Genomic DNA, 22,197 nt, shown 5'->3' on the forward strand with positions numbered 1-22,197 from the left:
CCTGCAGTGGAGTGTTCTGCAAATTCCCTGCAAGCAGAGGTGCAGCAGCCCACCACAGAAAATGCACTGGGCCTTACACCCACCAAATCTGCATGAGGGTGATGAGCTGGCTGACAAGAACACACTCTCTCAAGCTTTGTCTCTGGTTGCTATCAAGTTTTGTTTCTTGCTTGCTTCCCAGGGGAAGAAGGGAGTAACCACGCAGCACAGAGAAGAAAGCTTTGCAGAAGGAGAAGAAAAGGACTCTACAAGCTGGGAACAAGAATGCTGGGCTGGCGGTTTGAACTAGTTCCCTTGAGTTCCTTCCCAATCTCTTACCTCTCTGTATCCTCATTATTTGATTATCACAAGAGAAATCTAAAGAGTGCATTCACAGATTCCCAAATAAATGTCTGAGACAACTGTGAAAAATCAGAAGAGCAGACAATGTTTTTTGCAACCTATCAATCAAGACTGACCAAGTCAAACATTGCTTGATGCTGGTTTTTATATCTCTGCTTATTATATTTTTAATGGATGTGGTGCCCGACAGCCTCATTTGTGGTTTCTGTTGTGCATGACTACAACCAGTGAGCTTACTGAAGGCTTTTCCCAGTCCCATTAAGGAGAAACTGTGCAGAAGATGGATGTGGATGATCAGATAAGAAAGCAAATGGGGCAACATTGATCACTACAGCAAGCCAAAGCTATCACTTCCCTGTTGTGTTTATTTTTTTGTAGGCAAAACAGCAAAGGAAATTTTTAAGGGGGCAGTCAAAGAGTTATTGCTACTATTAGAGAGCAGTGAGCTTTGTAGTGACTGCACCCAGCTCTGAGAGGAGCTGTGGGGGATTGATGGGCCCAGAATAGACCAGAGAGCAGCAGAGGTGCGCAGCACTTTCTTATACAGTTCCACCAGGATGCAAGTGGTGGGACATAGCCAAAATGAAGTGCCAGGAAAAAGGCAACCCATGGAAAAGCTGGATGAGTAAGGAGGAAGAAGGGGTTGCAGAGTCCATTCCCCTAAAGCAGAGGAGCAGGGCAGCCGGTGACAGTTCAGGAGGGAGAAGCAACAAGGGACAAACAGCTTCCTTCCTCCCCAGCATGCGGTATGCAGTGATGATTGAGCTCTGAGCTGATTTATACTGACTGCAGCTACTGCTGTCTCACTTATCCTGGTTCTTCACAGTGCAACCCTCTTTGCACATTCTAGCCATCACCCTGCTCTTATTGATCATAATTTTGCAACAGGAACAGGGTGACTTTCCTTCCCACCCACCCACACTTGTCAGGCTTCTTGTGTACAATAATGATTCTTAAATCCCTGGGCACTGAATTTCTTTCTCTGAAATCTTCCAAACCACGCCAGACAATATTATTCAATCTCTCTAGCCCACAAAGCTCTCTGGAAAGTCATATGTAAAGCTAGCTTTATTGTAGCTCGTGCAAAAATTCAAGCTTTGCATGTGGTATACATGTACATGTATATCTTATGTCTCAGCAAAGTTTTCCATTTCCTCATGCCACAGGGATTTAGTGTGCAAATCCTGGCTTTTCACATCAGATGTTGTACATGTGTCAGTCAGAGACATGCAGAACTGCAGTTATGTCTGAGAAACAGGATCCCAGCAAACAGTGTTGGTGGCAAACCCCTGCATTGCTGTTCTCCCACACATATCCTTGGCTGCTTGAGTCACTGGGAATTGTGCTGCTCCTAATACCACATGTACCTTTGGGGCTGAGACTTGGGCTACACAATGCAAGAAACCCTGCAAACCAGGAAACCCAAGAAGGGTGTGATATTTTTTATTTTATATTTTTAAATTGGTGCAAGAGGTATTTTATAGGTAATTAAATCCTTATCACAATTTTCAAGCAAGGTTAGGGAGTTACATAAAAGGGGATGGCATGAAAAAGGTAGAAAAGGTACTGTTTTCGTTATATCAGCAGTTTTCTGAACAAGCCTAGAGCTCTGTTCCAAGCTTCTTACCCAAACTGAGCAGTTACTGAATTATGAGGATACCTGAAACTGAGTACTGCTCACAAAACCAACCTGTAACAGAGTCCCTATGGACCCAAGAAGAGAGGCTACTTGTGGTGAGATGGCCTTTTCTGAGATGGGTAGCATTTAGCATCCTGACTGACCTGCTCCACAAGTGCCACTGCTGAAAAGAGTGGTCTCCACACCTCCTCCCCCATGGCCAGCTCTGGGTGCCTTGTTTCTTCATGGAGCAAAGAAGGTAGAAAATTCACCCTGCCAAAGGAAGGGTCGAGCTCAGCACCCTGCAGTAAGAGAAGTGCCACCACTGGCACAAGGGAGGGGAGGAAAGTGGGAAGAGTGAATCCACCTTTCAGCACCAACTAGCTGTAACATGGATTTGCACCCTGCCGTCTTGCCCACGCCTGTCTCTTTGTTTGCTTCAGACTGTACAATCCATTTAAACCGATTAACTAATGGGATATAAATTCACAATGTGCCCATGCAACAATCAACCCAATGTCAAAGAAAAGTATTTTAAACCCCTTCTGTCAACAGTTTTGGCAAAGTGAGCCTGAGTCCAGCTCAGCCCAGTGCCCTGGCCCCTTGTGCCATGCATCCCCACTGCTGTGGCAGCTTTCTGCACTCCCACCCTATCTTGCCAGCTCTCCCCTTCCCCAGGCACAGCCCCCGTGGAGTGCCAATGCAGCTCCCATGACCCCAACCTCAGCTTGACATGCTCTCCTTGTTCTCTTTGCATCTTGTGGCTACCAAAATGAAAGAGGTCCCAAAGAGAAGGGGAGAAAGAACAGAAACAAAGCCAAAATAGATTTTCCCTGGTCCATCTCTGTCCCCATCCTCAAATATATTCTACTCTCCTCACTTTGAGAACTGGTCTATCTCATGTCTCCTCAGCACTTTGGCTAGGCTTTTGGGCTTGATTAAAGGTAACTATGACATAGAAGAAATTAAGATAGCTACTAGACTTTTTTTTTTTTTTTCTTGTAAAAAATCAAAATAGATGAAAGGAAGAGTTAACGTTAGGAATTTTCTCAGATGATTTTTCTTTTGATGTCCTGGTGCAGTCTGTGTTTATTAATGATGTTTAATGCATGCTCTCAGTTTAGTGATTTCTTTTAATTTATACAAGCATGAGGAAGGGATATTAGTATTAGAATTGCATTTCAGTTGTCTGAAGTGTTACCCTGAAATGTTTCCAGAAGGCTGGATAGAAAGGAAAGAGAAGGTTTAGAGACATCAGGGCATGGGCTGCTTATACCAACACATAATCTATCAGCTTGCTATAGGCAAAGATGCACTTCTGAGTTCCTCAGCTTTAGAAGGAAAAGCATTTGTTGTTTTGAATGGTAAGTGAATACACAAGTGCGCTTTCTTTCTTTCAGAAAAGCTTTTACTCTCACGCTGTCAACAGGAGAGATGGAATCTAAGCAGACTCATTTTTACGTACTGAGGAAATGGTCAAGTTTCAAAGTATTGGCACCTTATTAAAAACAAAACAAAACAAAACAATCAAAATTTGTTTCATATTGTTATCCCTCCAAACACTTTTTAGCATTCAGATTTGCTTTAGGTGTTTTTCCCCATCAATTATGTAAAGAAAGCAGCCTGGTACTATTAATTTTTCTGTATCTTGCTTCATGCTGTGCCTGGTGGCAGAGTGTTGTTCTTCAGTTTCCCATACTTTTTCATGAAAAACGAGAGCACTGAATTCTTTGCTGGACAATGCAGCTCTACATTTGTGTTTGTTTTTGCAGATTAAAAACCTGGCTTAGCATAGTGTTAGCTTTGGACCTAGCAGCTAATATTAGCATGGTGTAGGTTGGGCTGCTACATTTCTTCAGGTAAAGCACAGCTGGCAAGCCTTAGGGCTTCATGCCCCAAATGACCTTTTCTGTAGCACAACAACCAGAAAAGATCTCTGGGATTAAATTTGTCCACCAGGTTTGTTGTATTGATTGAACTCATAGTCTTGCTCAATGCTCAAGAAGGGTGAAGTTCCATGAGTGCTGGTGGTGGAGAGCAACAGCAGCAATTTCTGAAGCATACAGAAGGGTAACACACACTGAGTGAGAAGAAGAAAAGAGTCGGATGTGAGATGTGAGAGAGAGCAAAGAAAAGGAGAAGCAGCCAGAGCAAGACAGAGAAACAAGTAAGACACACAGCATGCTGGAGCTGTGAAAGCAGAAATGGAAGTGAAAGAGGGTTTGGAAGGACACTTAACACTAGCCCAGCCGCAGCAGTTCAGCGCTGCTCCGCTGTGAGTTCCCAGCACAAGCCCAGCTGCTGTTTAGAGACACCACTGCACCAAACAGCCACTAAAGCTGCCCCAGCCTGTTCTCCTGGGTCGGGCAGAGCAGTAGTGAGTGGGGCACTCTGGAAAGGGAGATTACTGGAAAATAAGGTGGGAAATCCCTCCTGGTTAAAGGGGAATAGCCAGGAATTAAAAAATGCAAAATCGCCAAGCTTCCCTGTCACAGCTGGTATTCCTATCACATCCTACCCATTTTTATTTTGAAGTAGCTTCATGTATAGGTGCCCCAGTTAGCTGAAGTTAAGAAGAGAAACAAAAACAAAAAGAAAAGCAAAAACAAAGGCTAGCACTTCCCCACTGTCATAAGCCTCACAGTAAGTAAAGAGCTTACCGAGAAATGCTCACGAAGTCATGATAATTCATCATTTTGATTCTGCCTCTTCAGCATTTCCAATGGCTGTCCTTTGCCTGAAACTAGCTTCTGAAACAAGATCTGAAGTCTGAGCTCACCTTCCCAAAACCCGAAAGATTCATAAACATATCTTCCCTATTCATTCACTAGACAAGAAAAGTTCTCCTTGGTTTGCCAAAGTCACAGAAAGTTTCAGTCCTTGGACTGTAATTTTGGGGGGATTTTTTAATTTTTATTTTATTTTTGGTGAATGGTTTGACTTGTTCTCTTTATTTTGTTCGCCTTTCTCTCTGTGTGGTTATGAAGTGTGGCAGAGCAGAGTGGACAAGAATGCCCTCCCCTGTCTCATGCACATTTTCACATTAGGCGGAGGTGACTTTGAACGGTGACCTCTCTTCTGGAGCCCAGGCCACATGCTCTAATGCTCAGTCACTCTCACAGCTGTGGGAGCCGTTAGTGAAATCAGTGCCGCATTTCTGAAGTGTGTGTCAAGTTGTGCTGTGTGAGTCCAAGGGAACAGCTATTCTGAATTTCTCAAGAAATGGTTATCTCTAAGCAGATTTGGCTCATTTCTTTAATTCCTGCTTTGGCTTTGAGACGCCCAGTCTCCATGCCACCAGACCACTGGGACAGCCACACTTAGAGCAGAGCTTCCCTTTGAAAAATGTTGATGATTCACACACTTCACCATGACTCTCTGCAGCCCTCTGAGCAACCGCTTCATTTGCAGAACAAAATTCAAACCATAAATAGGAAGTTCATAGCCAGGTTGCTGGTGTTGTAGAACTAAAGTAATACATTAATAAATTTACCATGCAGTCAACTTGCATGCTCTCATTTTGTCATCATCAGAGGTTTGCAATTGTGCTTATGTTTGGCTATCCAATATTTTTTCACTGCTGTGCAGGTCAGATAGCTTAATCTGTAAGTGAATGCACAGAGCAGGATGAAGCATCAAAGACAAACAGTAAACTTCTAATTCAATAGTTCACTTAATGAAAAGAGTTTCCCAAAGCTTGAAAGAACCATATTGTGACTGAATCACAGCGTTGACTCTTATAGTCGCAGACTTTAACTAGCCTGCTACTTTCTTCACCGCCTATTCATTTGTGTTCATTGTAGGCTATATTTTTATAACTTATGTCAGACGAGCGTGTAAGCCTCCCACAAACATTCACTCCAGCCCCTCCTTTTGCGGTGACCTTCCCATGCGAATGCTCCGCAGCGAAGCTGGTCGGGGACGAGCCAGGAAATGAAACTCTGCGAATCTCAAGCCTGGCTTGGAAGGCAGCCAGGCCGGGTGCCTGCGCGCACTCACAGCGCCGGCAGCGGGGCTGCTGCCTCGAATGTAGGTCACGGCTGGCTCGTGGAAATTCACTGCTGACAGCACCGTGTGAGGAGTGCCACAGCGTAGCACTTCAGGGACAGGAGGTGGACGGGCAGTGCTTTCTGCATGGTAATTACAGCGGTGCAAGGGGGAGAGGCTCTCAATTCCTTTGGCTCGCTCTCCTCCATTTTCGCCACCTCTGTGAGCGAGGCATGCCAATGTCTGAGATCACTAGGGAGATTCCTTGAGGGCACGTTTCGCTTGAAAATGTAGTTTAAGTACAAAATTTCTTGACAGAAATGAGGCATCTGTCTTTTGTCTTTTTAAACAGCTTATTCTCAAGAAGTTGTTGCAGGCTGAGTGCTATTGTCAGAGCGAGAAGCTGCCCCTGAGGTGATCTCCCCATTGCCTGCAGATCCCTGCCCACAAGCCCGCCCACAGCAATTAATGGGGATTTTTCCTTTCTAGTGGAATACAGATGCACAGAAACACATGCACACACACAGACACATGTTGTGGAGATCGGACTTCTGATGGCTTCTGAACTCAACTGAAACCAAACGCAGAGCGTGCTTACTGTTCGCATGTAACCACACATTTGAATATGCTGGGTATTGTGCTCTGAAAGCAAGGAAGAGAAAACTAGTTTGGTTAAAATAAGAGCTGACAAACCTTTCTTTGGTTTTTATTTCACTGAGTCGTCATACTCATCAGAAGAACATCCTTTCTTGTGTCTCATTTAACCCCAGGACAGTAATGCCCAGTTCTCTGCCACTTCTGCATCCCTTGTTTTGGAGCCCCATCACCTGCCATTAACACCTTGCTCTAATTGCCACAGTCATCGCACCGTGCTGTCACCCTGCACCTTCAGCATATCTTAACACATCTGAGAAATGACGATGCAACAAGAATATAGCTGTTCAAAATGAGGCCACAGAAAAGCTCATGCTGAAAGTCTTGTGTTGGTCCTTCAGTCTCACATATGAAGCAACGAAGATCTTTTACACTGGTGGTCTATTCTGAAAAAAACAGGACCTCTTCTGGTTAATAATCCTGTTCCCATCTTCCCATCCTCCACATCGCATATACTGTCCCTGTGCATTTATATTGTGTGGTTTTCTTAGCCTCTGTATGCATTTCCCTCTATTACACTACTGCTGATGGTAAAAATCATAGAGTGGTTTGGCCTGGAAGGGAACCTTAGAGGTCACCCAGTCCATTGTACCACTAAGCACTGCAGTTTTAAGGAACCTGCTCCTGACAGGTAAAGTAGTTTGGATGTATTATGCATGCTGGCACTAAGATTAGTTCTTCACTGTGCTTTGGGCCTGAATCAGACATTGTCCCATGTCTGCAACAGTTACTGGGAAAAGAGAGCCTCCACCCACCAGCAGACAAGGGGCTGCAAAAGAAAAGGATGCTGCTGAGAGGACAAAAGTAAGGCATCAGGCCCCAGCCTTGTGTTGTTTCAGTCCTGGCTTGATGTCATGATTATTTTGTCTTGCTGGGAAATACTGTGGTTAGGGAGATGATGCATCTCAGTTCAGTCACTCTGAGCTGAGAGGAGAAACTCATCCAAGTGAGTTTAGTATCCCAAATCCAATACATATTTCATACAACTTTTACACAGCTGTCAGGACAAAATGCATTACCAGCCAGTGACCAGTTCTGAAGAAGTAGCTCTAGGATTTAGGGAGTTTAGCTCTAGGATTTAGGGACAACACCACTAAAACAAGCAAGCAAACAAGCCACTGCCCCTGACTCTTATAAAATTATTTCCTTAATTGCCTCTGTTTTAAATTCTTCCACCCCTACAGATGTATCTCTGAACACGCGTAGAATGCTCCTACCGTGACTGAACATTTGCCATCTGAGCTTGATCAGGATTCAGGAACTGGAATAAAAATTCACCATTCTCTGTGTTCACAGCCAGACAAATTTCCCAATTCCTCCTTGGTTTCATACAGCTAGTCACAGTGTTTCTGGAAATGGACAAATTTTCATTGCAGGAAAAAGATTCAGCCACAGCTCTTTCTGGAAGCTAATACATACCAAATTACAGCTCTGCTTCTGGATGGCAGTGTCACCTGTGCTCCAAAAAACCCACCTTGCTCTAGCCATGCTCTGGGCTCCAGTGCTTGGTTCTACAGTGACCTGGCAAATCCCTTAACCTCCCCGCTCCCTTGGTAGCTGAGCTGTAGGATAGGTATGCTACAGGCTCATGGGCTGCTGAGCAGCTTTGTTGAGGGTTTGTGTAATGACGCATACAATGAATTGTCAGTGGGATATGTGTAGGAAACCTCCAGCTCCCAGGTACAAGCCTCCACTTATTTAGCACAGGAGTAACTCCATTAGCTGATAATATCAGGAAGTGATTATGCTTTATTCAGGCACCTGTAGGAGAAGGGCATGATAATATGTGGTTATTGTACTAAATTAATTAAATGCCCTAAGACCCTTAGTGGGAAGAGTTGGTAGAACTTGAGTTCTGAGAGGGTAAATCATTTATGAGTTATCCATCTGAATTATTTACCTTCCTTTAATTTCTATGCCCTAGAGGCAGATTTCTATAACATAGCCCTAGTCATCCAAAATTTGGTTATCTAGTCAAAGCTGGATGTCTAAGGTCACTCAATAGTGGAAATATGAGCAACGGCAGTGGAGGACTCATCCCTCCTACCTTAGGCACCTCCCTCAGAAGGACTGGAGAAGCAGCTGTGATGTTTAGCTCAGACTAGACAGCTACCTTCAAATGCTAAATGTGCACACTCAGGGTACATGGTTAGCCCCTGGTGTGGGTGCACTGTTGAGCTTGTTGCTGTCTTGTGCTCCCCACCAGTGCTGGGCCAGGGCTTGTCACAGGCAGGAGTCCTGCCTGTTGCTGCTCCCGCTGCCAGGCTTGCACCAGAGCCACTGGCACCTGGCTGAGGCAGCACATGGTGGCAAGAGACCTGGGAAAGAGGACAAAGTTGTGGTGAAGGAAAAAAATGAGATGGAGAATGAAGAAGAAGAAAAACAAAACAAAACAAAACAAAACAAAACAAAACAAAACAAGATGCAACTCATCTGGAGTTTCAAGAAAGGAAAGGTTGTTTGAGGGCAGAAAAAAAAACACCCTGTACATCATGTACAGGGCATCATGTAATGTTGGAAAGTGGGTGGCTGGCACTCCAAGCAGAAGGATGGATGGGTGCACCACCAGAGCCATACCTAGAATGGGGCAGGCACTCACCTCTCCTCTGCTCAGTGCTGCCTGGCTTTCCTGCTCCCAGATGCCCACTTCATGAATCCCATTGGCAGTGTAGATGTAGATCACGTTCCATCAACACAGATCTCACAAGGCCATCCCCGTAAACACTCATTGCTAGGCATGCCAGAAACACTACTGCCAGAGGGGAGCTGCTGGAGGAAGGAGAGGCATCGCTGCTGCCCCATCCACAACCTCGTGCATACCTCTCACCAACCCTGCAAGAACAGCCTCTGCAAGGCACTTACGGGAAGGGCAGGGAGAGAACCAGCACCCAGATGTCCTGAGCATGCAGATTTATATTTGGAGGCTGTTACAAATATAAATTATTTTAAGGCAAGCATATTAATCAGGGCCTTTTTATGCATTTGCTGCAAAGAGACACAAATGAAGAGTCATGAGTGCATGCTGAATGTAAAGGTTAATCAAAGGCAGCTTCCTTTGGCAGCTACATCCTTCTGCTGGTCTTTGCCAAGAAATATTCACTTTACCCTTTTGTGTTTTTTTTTTTCTTCTTCTTTTTTTTTTTTTCCCTTTAAATCAGAATTATATCACACCCATTTAAAAATACCTGGAGAAGAAAATGGTGAACCTGTAACACTTCAAAGCTACTTTGAAAAATGGCTTTTCAGCTCCAGTAATTTTGTCTGAGACTTTCCTATACCTATTGTAAAAGGTGCTGACTGATTCTTTGTTGCAAGCATTGAATGTAATCCCTTTAAGAAAACCACCTGAGCTAGCAGAAAACCGCAGAGCAGTCCCAGCACATCCAGAAGCTGTACAGGCCTGTTGATAAATCTGTTCTGGGGACGTTATCTCATACACACTGCCCAGCTGGGAAGCATTTGGAAAAATTTTATGGACCAAGACAGCATTAAATGGTGGGTTGAATGCAGACTGCAGTGCCGGATTGTAGCACCTAAGCCAGCTTTAGACAAGCCCATACCAACTTAAGAGGCCATTTACCTGGCAACACTCGTTTTGGGGGAAAAAAAAAATATTGTCTACGTTCTCATTTACTCAAGCAGATCAGCTCACACCTGAGGTTTTGAAGTTGCAAAAGAACTGTAAAATTGTTGCACTACTGTTCAGCTGGGCTACATCCCTCTGTCTACTCCCACTGGAGGTGGATTTGTCTGTGGGGGGCAAGGTTTGTAGGGCTTCCCAGATACTTCTGCTGCTGCCAGTCAGTCCTGGGACTCATCCAGGTGGTGATGCTTGATTCTTCGGTACAGAAGCAGTTCTGACCTTGGCTTTACTCTCTGCCATAAGCAGCACACTTCCCGTAAGTCATTAATTTGTAACTTTCTTCAGGCTGTGCCAGGAGCTGAGTCGCTGTAAAGTAACATATACTGAATTTCAAAACAGGCTGAGATATACCAGGAAACCACCCTTCTGCACTGACAGGATTTTACTCTCCAAGACCAAGTAGGTAGAGTAAGACTGTTTTCACATCCCACCAATGCTGACTTCTCTTTACTTCCTTTCTAGCTCCACATTTTATTATTATTATTTTTTAATCATTGGGGAAAAAATCTGAAATATATATATGTATATTTCTTCTATTATCCCGTTTCCAAATTTAGGTCTCTGATTTTTCATCTTGTTGAAATTTCTCTGCTCTGGGATATGGGAGGGTGGGGTACCTCTTTCCACTCCTGGAAAGGTATGAGGAGTAAATGAGGTCAATGAGAGTTCAACCCAACGACATAGTTATACTTTCCTAGTCAGGCCCATATTCTCAGCTTCAAAATTCCTTCATTAAAGCTTCCCCTTCAGACTTCAAATAGATGCAGTTAACATATCCAAAATTTTGCTAACAAAAGGAAAAATTCTGAGTCTCTTCTAGCCTGTTAAGGTAAAAACCTGCTTTTGGCTCCGCTTGAGACACATCAAATGATCATGCCTGTAGATGTCTGCTTTTAAATCTTCACCTGAAATTAAATTGAGTTTCCATCTTAGTTTCTTATCAAGACCACTTCATTACTGTCCATTGCTCTCATGCAGCAGGGCTCTGTCTTTCTGATTACCTGTGGTCCATCAATAGTCTCCAAGATGGGATAAAATATTACTTCAGCCAAAGGATGGAAATATTTCCTACTGCAACAAAACCCATAGTCTCCCAACCCCCTGGTAGGGGCTAGCAATTTTCTGGAAGTCTTGATAACAGTTTGTCCACCGAGGTCAGGAAAAGGTAGATGTGTTGAATAGCCCTGGGAAGCCTGTATAACACATATTGTTAATAACCTACTCGGTAGATGCTTGTCATCTTCAAGGCAGCTTGATAATGACTTTTCACAGAACTTAGGGTAGAGAAGGTCAGGATTCCTTCTGATGAAGTGAGATTGGCAGCCTGTGGAGAAATGCAGTTTCCCTGCAAATTGAACAATTTCTGAAGAAAAGCAATTTTAGTGTAACTTTGATCAGGAAAGATTTCTTAGATACAGAAAGGAGTATCTTATCTGAGGATGTTTCTGTTTCAGTAATAGAATGCAATACAAATTTCCTAATACAGAGAAAGAATGTGGAAAGGGAAGAAGGGGAAATGAAAGGAAAGGCAAAAATCTGATAAACATTGGAGACCACTGCTGATTACATATGAAATTACTATGCTGTGAAAATGAAAGCTTGCTCTATTCTGCGTAGGAATTTTGAATCATAAGACAAACAGCATTATTCTGTTCAAATACAGCTTTTCAGCAGAGCAGATATGTTGGTAAACATCACAAGCTGTGCTCTAAACCCTTTTATTCTCCCAAATTCCTCTCAATTTCTTTGGACATTTCCTATTATCTACTTAAAGGACACTAGCTAACAAATCTGCTATGTAAACTCTTTGTCTCAGTAGTGTTGTAGGATAAAGTACAGCCAAACAAGACATCTCTCTGCTAATACAATGATTCAGAACTACTTCTGTAACTTATGTGTTACCTGTCTCCACAGGTATTTTATTGTGTTCCATGGCTGTATTTCCAGGTTTTAACTTATTGCCACTTACCATGGTATTTGTTGTGTGGGTGTATTGCTAGTGAACAAAGCTTAACTAGATTTACTTTGAAAATACTGTAAACTTAAACTGCAGTAACAGCTGTGGAAGTTATTATGCCTTATCAATATACAAATACTATGTTCCCACCCCCACTCCTTTTACAGAGCTGCAGATCTGTTGAGGGGCTCTGCAGCACTTTAGGCTGTAGCACTTCCTCTTGCTAGTTAGTACAAAGGCATAAGCGGAGAATTAGACATCCATATAAGTTTCAGAAGCTGAATCAAAAGGTCCAAAAGGCATTTAAGCAATATTCTGAGCAATATTCTGAGCCCAGGCTTGTGTGCATGTGTGCACGTGCATAACCATCATGTATAGCAGCACAGAGGTTCTTTATCAAAAATTTCACTCTTTCTCTTTTCCGGCCCTCCCCCACCTCCACTGGCCACAGCCTGAGGGTATAGCAAGGGTCAGAGTAGCAGATTAAAGAAGTAGGAGAGAAGGCTACATACAGCACATTGGAGTCCGCTTGCCTTGCTGTGGCAGAACAGCCCCTGAGGAGCTGGCATGAGATGGCACCAGTCCTGGGGATGGTTCAGAGCTACCTCCCCGTCTGCAGCCTCCCATCCTGCCCTTGTTTTTCTCCTCCAACAGTGAGTGCACCTGAGAGCCTTGATGCACAGACAACTTTTACAAAGCCTTTTAAAAAAATAGTGTGGTCATTTCCACCCATGAACCGCATGAGGTTTGCTCTGGGAACATGGAGATCATAATTTTTCTTCAACTAGTAGGGAATTTTGCCCCCCATATTTTTTTCCATTCAGTTCCTATTATAATTTCTGTCAGCACTGGATAAAAGAGACCTTTAACTCTGGCAGATAGTGGAGGAACTAGGAATCCTTGTTCCTCATTACAGCAGTAGACTTAGCAGTAGCCAAGCTGTTATGAAACACTGTAGGGTTCACAACAGGAAGTACAACCATCAGCAGCAAGGCGAATAAAGGCTTTCCTTCCTATTTTAAGATTTCAGAACTTCCTTATCCTCCAGCTCAAAATCCTCTTAGAGGTCTAGCATTTCTTTAAGGGAATTTTTCTCTTTTTACTGCCTGGGCCACATTACAGATACACCACCTGCTCACTCTTACGGCATGCTCAATTTGCATGAAAAACAGGCAGAAGGAAAATAAAAGATGCAGCTTAATCAATCCTCAGAGGAGACCCTGAAACCTCTGGTCAAAGGTCTGCAGACTGTATTAGGTACCCACTCCCCTGGCTCCATCTGAGCTCCTGCCACAGCTCTGTGTCTCGTTACTCCAGCCTCATTTCTCTTTCTCTAATTAAACATGGTGCTGTCACTCAGGATGGCAAATAATCTCACAGCCTATTCAATATGTACCTGTTGACTCCTGCACAACAATTTAATCAGAATCTGATAGGGTTTGGAGGCAATCCATCTGTTTAGGGGCCGAACAAATAAAAGCTGTCTGAGAAACTGCTCTCAAAACCCAGAAGAGGGATTATTTCCTACTAGGTGCAAAGCCTGGATCAGATCCTATTCATTTTATTTATATGAGCACTCACACTGTGAATGGAATGACACAACTGAGCTAGGTAAGCAGGAGTCAAACTATTATTTTCAGTTCCCTGAATACCCTCAGTCCTCATTCACTGAGAGTCCCAAGGACCTTTTGACCACAGTCAAGCAACACAAGCAGCAAGTTTAAGCATGGGATTATCTGAGCAGTTAAAAGTTAGGCACATGCTTAAACACTTGCTGAGTTAAAGTTCAGAGCAGCTCTTGGGGTTTGGTCTTCTCTCCTCTCATTTGTGAACACTGAGAAAAGTCTTTGTGAAGATGTGGTTGCTTCTGGCTTTCACACAGCTTCATATAGTACAGTCCATAATTTTTTTTGTCAGCTGGGGAGATTACTGCGTGTGGGAACTTCTCACACTGCACAAACAGAACAAAAAGCAATGACCCCCACCAGCTGGACTTCTTCTCTCTCCTTTAAGGGTGTCTTTCCACGTGGGTGGAGATATTAAAGGACCGTTGCATAAATCCCAGGAGGATGGGTGAGAAAGTGGGTTCCAAGTGCTGGTGGCACTAAGAACGATGGTTCCAGCTGCCAGCTGCGGCTTTGGGCAGGAGAGGGACACTGGTAGTTCAGGCAGCATCTGTGCATGGCACCAGTATGCTCATCTTCACTAGTACACCCCAGCATCCCATTTTAGCAGCCAGACATAGCATTGCTTGATCACCTCGCCCATAGGCAGGCACAGTACTGTGCTCACTTGGAGAAAAAAAGGCTGAAGCAGATGCCCTTTTCATTTTATCCTCAGCACTCTGAGGAAATGAATAACTGAGTCCACTCCTTGGACAGCTGGGAGGTTGTAGGCCACCTCCCTGTCCCCCTCATCTACTCAGCTTTTGTTTCAGGATCCTGAAGCTGCTCCAGCTGGAAGAGCCCTCAGGGCCTCCCCTTGCAAAGCAGCCTCTCTAGCTCCTGGATTATCTGGCTGTCAGGGCCCAGGGCCTGTTGATTATCACTGTATCAGGCTCCTCTGCATGCAGGATGCAAAACGAAGCAAGGGGGAGGGGAGCGGGATACAGGGTAAACTCTACCACAGCCTCTCAAGGTTGCCCTGCAGCTATTATTAGGCCTGAGCTGTTGATCCAGGGGCCCTCTCTTTGTCTCCTTACACCAGGTAAAGGCTGCAGACAAGCTCTCCAAAGACTGAAAAAGTGACTGACAGCCTCACTGCTCCCCTTGCCAGGGCAATGGGAAAGAGACAGCCTCCTTCCACATCCACCCTTCACAGGCAAATAGACCGTGGTTCATGCCTGCTAGGAGGTGCTCACTAAGGGAAGGTAGCAACAGAAACTTTATACTGTGTTTTCTACAATGCCCAGTAGAATGATGCCCAAGGCCTGAGGACTCAATGGACAAAGTCAAACCCATAACACTGTCAACATTCCCCCTCCTAATTTATCCCATTGTCTCAGATTTTGTAGCCTTTATATTACATGTTGCAGAACACCTCTCAGCATGCACACGCTAATCTAAGAGCAGATGTTCATTTTGCAAACAGCTGCTCTGATTGAAAATGGCACTGTCCTGGCTTCCCTTTCCTGCCCCCTCAAGTGAAACTCATTCCCTGCATTCCACGACATAGGTTCAGGTGAGCTCCTCATCAGGAAAAAAAAACACACTGGCTTAGTTCACCCCACCCAGGAAGATACTGACTTATTTACAGGACATGTAATGCAATGAAAATTAGGCTTTTCCAAACCGTAGTACAGAGGGCATTGAGAATTTCCAGACACTGTTATAAAAATTTGGTCTTTGAAATTTATCAATGAGGAGTTCTGTGTCCTACTACTAATGATTCAGAAGATCTTACTAAAATATCACTGTGAAGTAAAATGGTGCTGTGTGCAGACACCCACTTCTTTAAATCCACTCTCAAATTTGATAGCAGTTTTGCACAGGACCACTGCTTCTGTCTACAGTTCATGAAAGTTAGTGAGATTTATCTCCCCCAGCAAACCTGGAACAATACCTGTTGTGAAGAGACCAGAGACTAAATTTAAAGTACAGCACCGAAACACATCAGGTCATTACGATTCTTACAGTTTTTCCTGTTAACATGCAGCTTCTTTGAATGCACTACATAAAACAAGTACAGCAAGTCTCACACAAAACTGTAGAACTGCACAATGCAGCTGGATTAGTAATAATAATAATAATAATGTCTTTCCCGAGATAAGCACTTGCCTGCAGAATTTCAGCTGAACAGTAATCTTTGTGGATAACTAATTTTTAGCAGGTATAAACATCTGAAATAAGAGAACTTTAAACAATAACAGGCAGAATGTGCACATCCGGAAGATGTATACATATATCTGCAGAAATTCAGACACTGCTTGCAGCAAATAACTCCAAAACGCTTTTCCATTCACAGTTGTCTTTTTTTCTTCTTCTTCTCTTGGCACTCATGAATATCCCTTAATATTCTTATGAGTTTTTCTGCTTTTGATCCTCATGAAAAAAATAATCTTTTCAATTTAAGTTAGAATAAATAAGCCCCCTTGATTTTAGCATGTAAATGATGCTCATGGAGTCAGTGCTGTGTTTATTATAAATGACTGTTTCATATACAGTGCAATATTTTGCAGGTTCAAAAAAGACTGCATTTTTATTGCAAACTACAATTTTCTCAGTATTCTTTTTAAACAGGCATGTTCTGTACTGTACTGTAGAGTGGGTTCTTTAAAAATATTTATGAAGCTTTTTTTTTTTTTTTTTTTTTTTTTTTTTTTTGTAATATCTCCATGCAAGGGCACATTTTAAAGGAGAGTCTGCAACTGCTCATCACCAGCAATTACTCCTAATAATATCTTTCTGCCACCTAACTATTCACCTAGACATATGTAGATAGGACACACCTCACGAAGGAATGAGCTATATTTTGAGGTCTTTTTTTCCTTTATGCTATCTCCTGCCTAAAAGCACATGGAACTGATCTTGAACTCCCAGAAAAAGAGGGAGACAAAGAGGGAGCAAACAGCATGGTGACAGATCTGGTTAGCAGTGTGATACAGAACAACAGTTCAGGTCTCAGCTCCTAGTGTATGTGGATTAGCAGTTCATTTCTAAAGTCAATAGTTCCTCAAGTTGGTGATGACTCTCACCATACTTCTGTGTTTACACATAAAAAAAAAAAAAAAAAAAAAAAGTAGCTCTTTCCCAGTCTGTTAATAGACATTATCAAACTTCTCTCTGTCCAAACTGTAGATGCCCTAAAAAGGGCTCAGTGCTCCTCTTTCTGTTGTGCTTCATTGCACATATGTTGGCAATAACCATGTGTGAGCTCATCTTATCTAACAAACTATGTGGGACAGGGCCAGTTCAGTTCTTGTGTGAAATCCTTGAGAAAACCCAAAGAGCACTAGAAACCATAAAACATTGTTTGTTATGAGACTGCTCTCTATTTGAATGATTTACTTGCAGATTAGCAGTCAGGCTGGATCACTGAGGCTGCATCCAGCCTAGCACACTCAGATGTAACTCGCTCTGGGGCAAAACACAGGTTCCCCAGCTGCTGCTTCCACATGAGGCAAAACCCAAGCACCAAGGCATCCCAGATACTGTATCTTCTGGAGGACCTGGCATCCAGGGCTCAGTTTTGTCTGAGACTGAGTCCAGACCAGCCCACTGTCACAGGTAACTCGCAGGAGAGATGTAATTCAGTCCAACCCACAGGTCACTGCCATAAGCCACAAAAGTCCTTTCAGCATTCTAATTCACAGATAAGGGAGTTCTACAAAAGTCCACCCTCTGGATTGACAGAGAAATCAAGTGTAAGCCATCATGACCATCCTAGGCGCCTGTGTTAGCAGCAAGTTTATGAAGTGTCAATAGAGATTTCTCCCCTCCGTTTGTGCATAAATAAATAAATAATAATAATAATGCATTTTCCCTCCCCTAGAAGTCCCTTCTAATCCAGTCAAGGAAATCTGCTTATGGTCTTAAATCAGGTAATTAGTTTAACCTTGAGCAAATCAGCAAGGCATGCCAAAGAAGCAGTCAGCAGTGCCTGTCCAGCTTGCCATCTCTAACTGTGGCCAACATCTCAAGTTAAGGCAAAGGTAGAAATCCCCATGCATGTCTTCCCAAAACTGGTTACTCAGTTAAGGAGGAAGCTGGCAGGTGATGTTTCACAAGTTTAGTTTCTAAATCCAGAACCACCTGTATCACTAACATTATCCTCTATTTTCAAACATGCTTCTTTAGTATTTTCTCTTAGTCTAATGTATTTAGAAGTAATCCTATTTTTCCCAACTTTCTTTTTGCTCAGCTAAATAAGGCAGGATCCAATAATCTCATCTCATTAGCTATTCTAAGTTCCCTGATATATTACCTTGGTAGCTTTTCTCTTCTCCTGTTTCAATGCTGTTTTGTTGTTGTTGTTGTTTTGTTTTGTTTTGTTTTGTTTTGTTTCTGTTTGTTTTTGTTTGTTTGGTTGGTTGGTTGGTTTGGTTTGGTTTGGTTTATATAAAGTAACTCTAATATTCTTTAGGTATTCATACATATTCCCTGTATTGTACTAAAACTTCTCTTTTCTGCTGAAATGCTTTGATTGATGCATCATAGAAGCACAGCCATACAGGGCTGGTAAAGGACTACCTGGGACTACAACAAACCATTCAGTTCTGCTTCTCCCCGTACCTTTAGATTGAATCCCAGTTGTATCACACTGATGATCTTGATCTTCAGCTTCTGGTTCACACTTCATTTTTCCTGCTGCCTCTGAGATGGCAACCCTGCTTCTTATGAGTCCATGTACATGGCTTTGCACTTTATGCTTCTGTAATTCACCCTTTTCTTGTTGCTCCAATTCACAGGGTCCTCCAGTGTTTTGAGGATGATGACGATGATCCCGTCCTTTCCAGCATTATCAACCCCATGCCACTTTGTATTACTAGCAAATGTCTTGAGCTTATATCAAGTTCCTGTGCCAAGGTCAATAGCAAGAAAATTGGATACTGTTGGTTTACAAACCTGTCCCTGAAGCATGCTGCTAACCTCACTCATCCTGATCCCCCTTGACCTTCTCACCTGGTCTCTGCTCTAAGTCCTGTGTGAAACCCACTCAATCTCATTACATAAATGTTTGCAATTAAAATTTCAGCAATGTTCAAGGCATGTGAACTGCTTATTCACAGAAAGCACAGAAAATAAGTGTTTAGTAAAATATTCCAGGGTTTAAAAAATAGTTTTTCCCTTTTAATAGAAGTACTAATAAAGGCAGTAATAACTAGTGAAAGGCTGATATAGAAAGTTGTTTCTTTTTATTAATGTAAAAGTCAAAAGAGTGAAATGAGAACTTAACAAGGTACAAATATAACTTTTTATTGTTTTCTGGTCAATTCCAAAAAAAAGCTGCAATGAAGCTATCTCTACTAAATATAAATACTATTGAGAATAATTTATTCTAAAGTGCATTAATGAGAATAATAAATAATAAGTAAATAATGACAATTCTAAGCTATAGAAAAAGTATTGAATGGAGTAATTTTTTTTTTAAAGTTCAGATTTTCTAGAACAATTGCTCTGCAATTTTGTAACAACTGAACATAACTTAAAAGGAAAGTCATGTACTTTAATAATTCCTCATAAATTGTCATATCGCAAATATTTATTGAATTTTTTCATCCTTCTGTATTTCTCACTCCTCTTAAAAACATGAAAACAATTTGTTTTTGTGAACTGCTAAGTGGAAGAACTTTGAAACAGCTAATCTTCACATGATATTATAGTCATAAATTACTTTTAAAAAAACTCAGGGCAGGACTCTAGTGTACAAATCAATACATTATTCAGTTATAAGGAATTACTTCCAGAAGCTATTATTAATGGGAAAATCCGCAAAGAGCATTAGTCAGTGAGTTTTTCTGACATTGCATTATAAATATTCAAAATACAAATTTTCTGAGATGTATTTGTAGGTAAAAAAGGAAGTACGATATCTGGCTCCTGCCAGCCATGATAGGAAAAGAGATACATTTTGTATGCTGCACTATTGTATCTGTGAAAATTGCTGCCAAATTGCCACTGAAAACATCAAGTCATCCTTTTATTCGTTTTCTATTTAATTGCTAAACCACTTGTGAAGGTCTACAATCAACTGCCTCTTCTTCAATTATCTAAAAATAAATACTATTCAGTGAAATTCTCAGATCAATTCATATCAAAACACAAAAACACAGTTTTATGGTTAGAAAGTAATAGATTCACAGATGCATATGAAGTTCAGCAGCTCTGGATAGAGGATAAAAATATGGAGTGTGCTTCTGTGGGTATTCCTTCAGTTGTCCCTAAAGCTGTCGCTCCCTATCTTTCAGAAACATTGCTCAATGCTCCTTCCTGAGAGGCCAGAAGGCTTCAAGTGGAGCCCAGCTGAAATGCATGGCCCAAATCAACAGGCCTCAGCCTTCCTCCTGTCAAGGGACCACAGTCTTCTGCCAGTCTCTCTCTTTAAGCTTTTCATTACTTACTTGAACATTATGTTACTTCAGACAGTGTTTTATTGATACAAACAAAGGCTATTCTATTATTTTCTGTCCAGCCCCGCTTTACAGACATACCCTCTGTTATTGATAAGTGATCACACCTTTTGTGACTTGGTGCAGTGAGGGCTTTATGTCCACATATGCATATAGCCAAGAAAACCTTATGGACCAGAGCTGAAGCTCTACCTTCTCCCCTTCAGAGGCAGCTATAATTCATTTAATGAGTCAAGGTTTTAACATTGATTCCAGCCTGGGTGTGTCTTTCTTGCAGAAGAAAACACTCATCTGCAACCACTTCAGGGCAGGCTGGTCTCCAGAGTCACCTCAGAGGCACTGTCACCATACCAGGGTCACAAAGCCATTAGCCAGCTTCAGCACCTCCTTGCACAACCTGTGCTGGGTTGCACGAGGGCTCCATGGTCACTGTCAGAAGGTAGAAGTGGCTTTTGGTGGCCTCTTGGCATGCTTGCACACACCCTGAGAGTGGGACCGATCCCCACCGCTTTGATTGTGAACCACTGAGGTGGAAAACCACGGTGCAGGGTACAGGCTTTCACCAGAAATCAAGCAAGCACAATGAAAACGAGCGAATGCAAACATTTTCACACCACACAGTAAAAATATACACTGTTCATTTATTTCACAAAGTGTGGAAGGTTTAGTTCACGGATTAACACACTGAATTTTAGCAACACCAGTGGCCACTTGGAAGCATCTCCTGGGTATGCGCTCCCTCACCTCCTGGGCCTGCAGTGACCAGCTTCCCACTAATGACCACAGGACCTTAGGCATTTCTTGTGCAGGCAGACAATGATTCATGAGCCAGATCCCATCCCAAATGTCCAATTTGACTAATTCCATTTTTTTTTTTTTCTCCACTAAATCGTTGCTTGCTGTGACCAGCTTGCTTCATTTCTGTGTCACCAAACTGGCAAGCACCCAGCTGCAGGCTGAGGAGCAGGTAGGTGCCCCTCGGACATGAGAGGTGTGGGGCTGAGAGCGTGGGCAGGGCAGCGGGGAGCAGCCTGCAGCGCTGTGAAGGCAGGGGAAAGAGGAGGGGAAAAGGCCCAGCCATGAAGCAGGGCCGCTTCCTGCCACAATTACCGGCTGACAACAACCCTCCTCCTCCCTGCACCACCACCTGACCCCCACGCTGGAGACCTGAGCACACATACAAGTAAAAAAGTGCTCTGAAATGCTGTTTTGGATAAACAGTGTGGCCCTAGGGTAAATGACCAGAACAGCAGCCAAGCCTGGGGTGGGAAGCAGGGACAGAAGCGGCTCCATGCAAGTTGAAGTGTCGCAGTCCTGTCACCAGGAGCTGAAGGAGGGAGACCCCGGAAGACAGCAAGGGGCTGCCACCAGCTGCGGGCATTGGGGCAGGCTGGCACAGGACCTTATGTTGTTCTGGGCTCCTTTTTATGGAAATCCTGATCTCGAGTGCATTTTTATCTTCATATTCAGGGTAACCTAAGAACAGTCCACTGTTCGGGATGAATCTTTGGAACGAGCTGTTTTTAATCACTTCCTTCTTTGTTTGATACAATTAGGATGTCTCTGCAGACTGCTGGCTCTTTTTAAAGCTAAGCTAGCAGCCGTAAAGAAGAGCAGACCTTTCTCACTTCCTCTAGCTGTTGAAAAGAGCTACTTGGAAGTGTGTGCTGGGGGGAACAGAGTCACTTCCTTACCATGTTTGGCCAGAGAAAGAGATTGTACTGAACCCGGAAGAGCCGATCATTGTGCAGTTTATGAAAATATTTTAAACATCTCTTATGCCTTCCTGCTCCTTTTTTTTTTTTTTTTTTTTTTATATATTGTATATTTTGAAAAGCGAATATGCATACACTTATATATTACCTTGAAAACAACAGGCTGAGCCTCAGACTTGTCTTACCAATTTTATTTGACAAATTAGAATTCTG

Source organism: Aythya fuligula, chromosome 1 (assembly GCF_009819795.1).
Source record: "Aythya fuligula isolate bAytFul2 chromosome 1, bAytFul2.pri, whole genome shotgun sequence".
NCBI lineage: Eukaryota > Metazoa > Chordata > Aves > Anseriformes > Anatidae > Aythya > Aythya fuligula.